General features: G+C 38.4%; 1 pseudogene; it reads left to right on the top strand.

The window, feature by feature from the left end:
• Nucleotides 1-4,613: 4,613 nt before the first annotated feature.
• Nucleotides 4,614-5,119, top strand: LOC125547261 (uncharacterized; annotated as a pseudogene).
• The last annotated feature ends 1,407 nt before the right edge of the window (nucleotides 5,120-6,526 follow it).

The raw sequence follows: 6,526 nt of genomic DNA, 5'->3' as shown, positions 1-6,526 counted from the left end.
TCATTAAGAACAACCTCAACCTGCCTAATTATTTTCTTACCCTATGATAAAAAATAGGGAACCACTACGGATCAGACTACTGATCCTTAGTGTTCCATCAGACTAGTCAGTGGCCGTGGGATTAGCAACACACTAGACGTCAGATCATGTGCGTGAAGAAAGTGGGTTTGTTAGATTTACTAGATGATCCCTCCGGGACGTTGTTGCGGGAATATTTTGCAATATATCTCAAAGATATTTTTGTTTGATTATTGTATTTTTGCAAAATATTTATTAAATATATCATGCATGTTTGCATGTTGAGGTTAACCTTTTTCTATGGCTCATTGAATGTTGACGTGGGCCTTTTCTAAAATGCATGTTGCTTGATGAGGTACCATGTTTGCATGTTGAGAGAAATAAGTCAGTGGGAGCTGTCTATTTAGATATAGAAGATTAGTAATGGCCATCGTACATTACACACTTCTTGTAACTATTTCTGGCCGTGTCGTTAACTCTCCGTTCCATCGCTCAACTAATAGTACTAGTGAAATCTTATAGTACTTGTTTATTTTTGGAAAAGATTATTCAACAATTTTCTTAGACGTTAGTAAACTTTTCTTTAAATTTCTTTGATGTGATGAAAACTTGTATCCAGTGTACACTTTATTTTTGTTTCCCACACAACAGAAATTTGCTTCCACTAATAACAATACTAGAATTTGGTGTAACCCACACAAGGATTCAAGAAGTAGGGCCAAGCATGACTAATGAAGACATAGCACAGTACTGTTCTTCAGCATATGATGTTCATTTTTTTCCAAAAATATTAAGAGATGAACTAGTTTATTGGGTTTCCATTCCATATATTGTGCATATTTTTATGTGGGTACTTGAAGAAGATGAACACTATTCTCGGTACATATATTCTTAAGAAAAACGAGATAGCTGTTGAATCCTCTTGGTCATCTAAGTTTCCCAAAAGTGGCATAGGTTGATTGTTGCACCATTTGTTTTTCCCCTTCTGTACATATTTTAGTTAATGAAATTACCGTACAACTATTGTTCTACGGTCCTCGGCTCAAAAGAAAATGCTCTCCGAAACACAGCATAGATTTTTCTTGGAAAATAAAACGCTATTTACTTTGAATGAGAGTTGTGTGTTGCTTTAAAGAATTGAGTGCATTCTGAAATGGTGTATGTTTGGCTAAGGTTACTCATCATCCGTCATAGATTTTTGCTTTAAACATATTGTTTGCTTTAAACATAATATAACATAGAATTTTTATTAATATAATAAGCAAGGAAAAGTGATAAATGATATTCGGATATCCCATGCATATATCCAGCATCCATCATTGCTTTCAGATTTGTACCATCTAAATTGTGACACAAAGTTTCTCAGAAAAGAAGAAAAAAAACTGTGACAAAATTTCCTTTCACTCATTGTGTTACATAATGTACTATTTTTCAAATTGTATCGTAGTGCTTCGTTGGGTATCATTTTATCAAGATTAGAAAAACATGACATCAATTTCAAAGCAATGGTGCATCAGGTATTTCATGCACACTGAAAACATCACTCTTAGAAAAAACTAAAATTAGATGTGCATGTGGTTCTCATTGACCTGCTATGTTGCACTGAAATTGTGAAATTTTGTTTGGTAAGTTTGTGCTACCATCGATATTTTAAAAATTATGTGACATAATGCTACTAATAGTGATTTAGGCTTGGTTGGATAGATCCCTATGGACATATACATGTTCTTCTCAATGCTAGGGTGTTGGAACTAGAATATGAATATGAATTACAAACGTAGGAAAGTACAATTAACTATTGTGAGAATCACAACTTGCATGGAAAAACGTTTGTCGAAACCTATCATCATGGGATATCATTTCAAACAGCTATGCAATGGTAAAGATGAATCGTAGTTGAAGACTTTATTCAAAAGATGATTCTATTTAAAATTTGGATATCACAAAACTAGTATAACTATCAAGAGGGACTCGATTGCTCTTCTTGATCGGGTGAAAAAATAGCCCCAAAACACTCAGGCCACCTTTGGTTCACAGTATTCTAGAAACACAGGAAAGGAAAAAAACCTGAAAATTGGATTGGATTGCATGTGTAAAACAGAGGATAGAAAAAGTTAGGAATTTTGCATACTTAGATATTTGGTTCATAGGAGTAAAAACACACACATGAATCCTAATAAACAAAGTCAAATCAAAGTCAAAACACAAGGAAATGTGTAATTAGCATGTTATTGTGCCACTAAGGTTTCCAGTCTCCCTCTTCATGCACAGAAATTTGAAAAATAGATCCAAGTGGATTATAAAAAAACATGTGTTTTCCTCTAAAACTGAGACCAAAGAAAAATTTCACCCATTTTTTTATTTGCTACATTTCTTTGAACAAAAGGCTTGAATAGCGACATCATAGAAACAAAATTTTCATATGTGTTTCCTCCACTTTTTATTTGAACCAAAGGCTTGAATAGCGTCATCATAGAAACAAAATTTTCCTATGTGATTCGTCCACTTTTTCTTGAACCAAAGGTGGCTTCGGATGGTGCACCTGATGCGCATTCTTTTCGCTGTGTGCTAGCACTAGAGACAACATGTTTTAGTTTTCACAAGGGTTTTAGTTTGTTTTCTTGTTCACAAGAAAGAAAGTGATTGTGAATTTTCATTAGAGGAATGCCACTTAAAGAACTAAAATCATATACCAGTGCAGTTCTAAGGAAAATTATATCAACATCATAGTGGTTTAAGCTGAGTTTTGATCTTTTCCTTTTGCCTTTTTTTAGAAAACCCCTTTCTCTTGAACTCCACTACAAATCTGACATGAGATGTTTTACCAATTGAACATTTTTCATGGCAAATTATGTTTTTCGAGGATGACAAATTTAGTTGGCGAGCATGGCGAATATGTCTCAGTTCTTTTTTTATGAGAATATTACCGTGCTTGCAAACTAAATTTGCCATCATCGCACCAATATAAATTATCATAAAAAATATCAGATTTATGTATATCTACTATTAAAGGGAATATGTATTGTTGGTTGGTTTACACATGCTAAGCGATCTGGGCCAGGTACTTAGAGACCGCGAAAAATAATTAGGTCAAAATAAATCAACATTGTGGGAATTGAACACATGACCTCCTATCTAGATCTTTGATGTAACAACCAACGACTAATGCGCATTTCACATTTACTAATCCCAACTCGCTCTAAATATACAAGTGGTAGTCATCATGTTTAGGGTTTTAGTTTGTTTTCTTGTTCACAAGAAAGAAAGTGATTGTGAATTTTCATTAGAGGAATGCCACTTAAAGAACTAAAATCATATACCAGTGCAGTTCTAAGGAAAATTATATCAACATCATAGTGGTTTAAGCTGAGTTTTAATCTTTTCCTTTTGCCTTTTCTTAGAAAACCCCTTTCTCTTGAACTCCACTACAAATCTGACATGAGATGTTTTACCAATTGAACATTTTTATGGCAAATTATGTTTTTCGAGGATGACAAATTTAGTTGGCGAGCATGGCGAATATGTCTCAGTTCATTTTTTTTATCAGAATATTACCGTGCTTGCAAACTAAATTTGCCATCATCGCACCAATATAAATTATCATAAAAAATATCAGATTTATCTATATCTACTATTAAAGGGAATATGTATTGTTGGTTGGTTTACACATGCTAAGCGATCTGGGCCAGGTACTTAGAGACCGCGAAAAATAATTAGGTCAAAATAAATCAACATCGTGGGAATTGAACACATGACCTCCTATCTAGCTCTTTGATGTAACAACCAACGACTAATGCGCATTTCACATTTACTAATCCCAACTCGCTCTAAATATACAAGTGGTAGTCATCATGTTTAGGGTGAGCTAATTAAGCGAATGAACTAATAAAGGAAGGATTATGGGCTTAAATAGAATATTTAAATGAATGTGGCTAATTAAATAAAGGATTATGAGTAAACTGGTGGAACAACTAAAAGAAAGATTGTGATCTTAATTAATTCAACATGAAGGATGTGAGGTAAAAAGGTAGTAGGATAATTAAAAGAAAGGATCTATAGGCATCAATGAGTTGTGGCTACTAAATTAAAAAAGGAAGGATTTGATTCCCGACTAAAACGGGTGAGAGCATCATGGTAATTAATGAAAGGATTATACTTAAATGTCATTAAAAAGGATTGAATTTAAATGGAATTAGTGGGAGATTATGCCCGGCAAAGAAAATATGAACACGGCTAAATTGCAACGTTTTTTTTATATTTCATTTTGTAGGTGCTATAGGACATTATGCTTGTAAAACATCAATTTTTCCCATTGCAACGCACGGGCATATGTGCTAGTCATGCCTAAAAATATGACATCATAATTTTAGTTTTTTTAGAATAACTTCAGAATTTTAGTTTTTCTTTGAGGAAACATCAGAATTTAAGTGTTTTCGTTTCTTTTTGCCAAGAAACCATCCCGTAAACCGAGTCCAATGGAAAAGGGCCTGTTGGGGCCCCGTTAACCAGACGAACGCAATCCATCATCCATGGCCGTGGAGCACCGGCCCAATCACTGGCATCACCCCTTGTTGCCGCCGCCGCCGAACCGCGGCATGGCGCGGTGGTCGTCTCCGAAGGACCCGTCTCTGGTGGCTGCCTCGCGCCAAAACCGGCGCTGGGTCGTGATTCGTGAACAACAAGATCAAGCGGCTCCTCCTCTGCTTCCCGTCCCGCTCCGCGCCCGTCCGCCTCTTCCACTCCAGCTTCAAGACGCTCGGCCGCGCCGGCAACTGGCCCGGCGAGGAGCGGCGGGGAGTTCCGGTTCGGCTTCGACAAGCGAATGGCGGAGCTCGGCGATGACCAGGAGGCCAGCGCCGTCGTGTCCGCCCCGGCCATGGCGGACCGCCTCGCGCGGTGCCGCCGCCTCCAGGTCTCCAGTCGCACGAGCACGAAAAGAACAAGATGGCGGGCTTCCACTCCACCACGCCTTACATTTCGCCCTACTTTGAGAACTGGACGGCGCCTGGAGTCGATGCCGATGGCTCAAAAGGTTTGGGTTACCAAGCTAGAGCATTTCAGATGGGAGTTTGGCCTGCCGGAGGACATTGTTAGGACTTAGGACGCTGCTCCGGCATTCGTGCTCATGCTTCTTCTATGTGTCGAATCGGCACAAGATTCACACGGCTGACGGCTGTGCTCCGTAAGGGCTACGAGGGGTCCGAGCTGAGAGTGAAGGATCCAGTGGTGGGATGGCGGCGAAGGAATAAGGATAGACTCAGGGAGCTGATGCAGGAAGGTCTGCAGACGCAGTGGTCCGCTTGGATAGCGCGGAGAAGAGGGAGGAAAGACGGAGGTTTTATAAGTGTTGTTCGGCTATTGGTGTATGCAGGTCTGACTCTGAGGCCCTTCCCTCATACACATTGTTCACGAATCACCAAGGGTGATATTTTGCAGTGCATTAAAGCAGTGACTGATGGATGCATTAAGAGGGATATTGCTACCAAGGCAAGAGGCAAGACCGTATCCATCTGCAGGTGGGAATAGTTTGGGTGGTTGTGGGCTTATTGCTTGTCAAAGGGAATATATTCCTGACCTGCTAGTGTTTCCTGCAAGAACATTGTGATTGAAGAACTGCAAAATACCTCCAGCAAGTTAGTTTGATCTTTCGGTAGATCGTACCATGTACCACAGCAATCACACATCAGAATAAATGATGGGGTAAAAGTGATTTCTGTCGAGGAAACCAAACACATGGATGAAATCAGTTGACAATGTGTGTGATCAAGATCGAAAGACCTGCAGGAACTTGCAAGTGAAATGCCAAAGCAGACTGGTCTTATATCGTCAGAGAGAACAGAACCCATGAGAACAAAATGTTGCATACAAGCATGTGCAGTTGACTAACTACAGAACAGAGCACCGTGATATTGTTTGATATTTGAGGACAGTTAGAGTCGTAGCCTTCCTGTGGAGTATGTTTTGTATAGCAAATATCATTATCCCAAGAAATGGAACTTCAGTGAGGAGCATATTTGAGGTACATTTCCCTGGATTTTAAACATTTTCCCAGGTGTTTGTTATGCTGATTAGGACAAAGTATTTTTATAGTTCAACTCCTGTGTGCATTTTTGGCTTTGTCATGAGGTTTTCTAGAGATACTGGACCTTTACAAACATTCATCCATGTTCTGTCTAGTCATTTTTGGCGTTGCAATAATGAGGTTCTGTAGTTAGCAGAACTTCACAAAAATTCATCCATGTTCTGTCAATCAGTTAAACTGTACCTGGATGATGCCTTGTCCTTAAGTGAACACTTGTTTGCCTATGCCAGTTTGCCACTGAGTGGTGCACTAATGAGTCATTTCATTTTGGAAATTAGGGATATATTTTACATCATAATGCAAAAACAATTTATAGCTTGCTCACTGAATAGATATTTATATTGCATATATTCCTGGTGGTGTTGGACAGAAATAGAAGTAAGAAAAATGAACCGAAACACAAGGTTACATAAAAAGGAGATTTAA

The sequence above is a fragment of the Triticum urartu genome, chromosome 3A, assembly GCF_056163025.1.
Source record: "Triticum urartu cultivar PI428250 chromosome 3A, HENAU_Tu73, whole genome shotgun sequence".
In the NCBI taxonomy this organism is placed as follows: Eukaryota; Viridiplantae; Streptophyta; class Magnoliopsida; order Poales; family Poaceae; genus Triticum; species Triticum urartu.
This window is presented reverse-complemented; position numbering and strand designations above follow the sequence as displayed.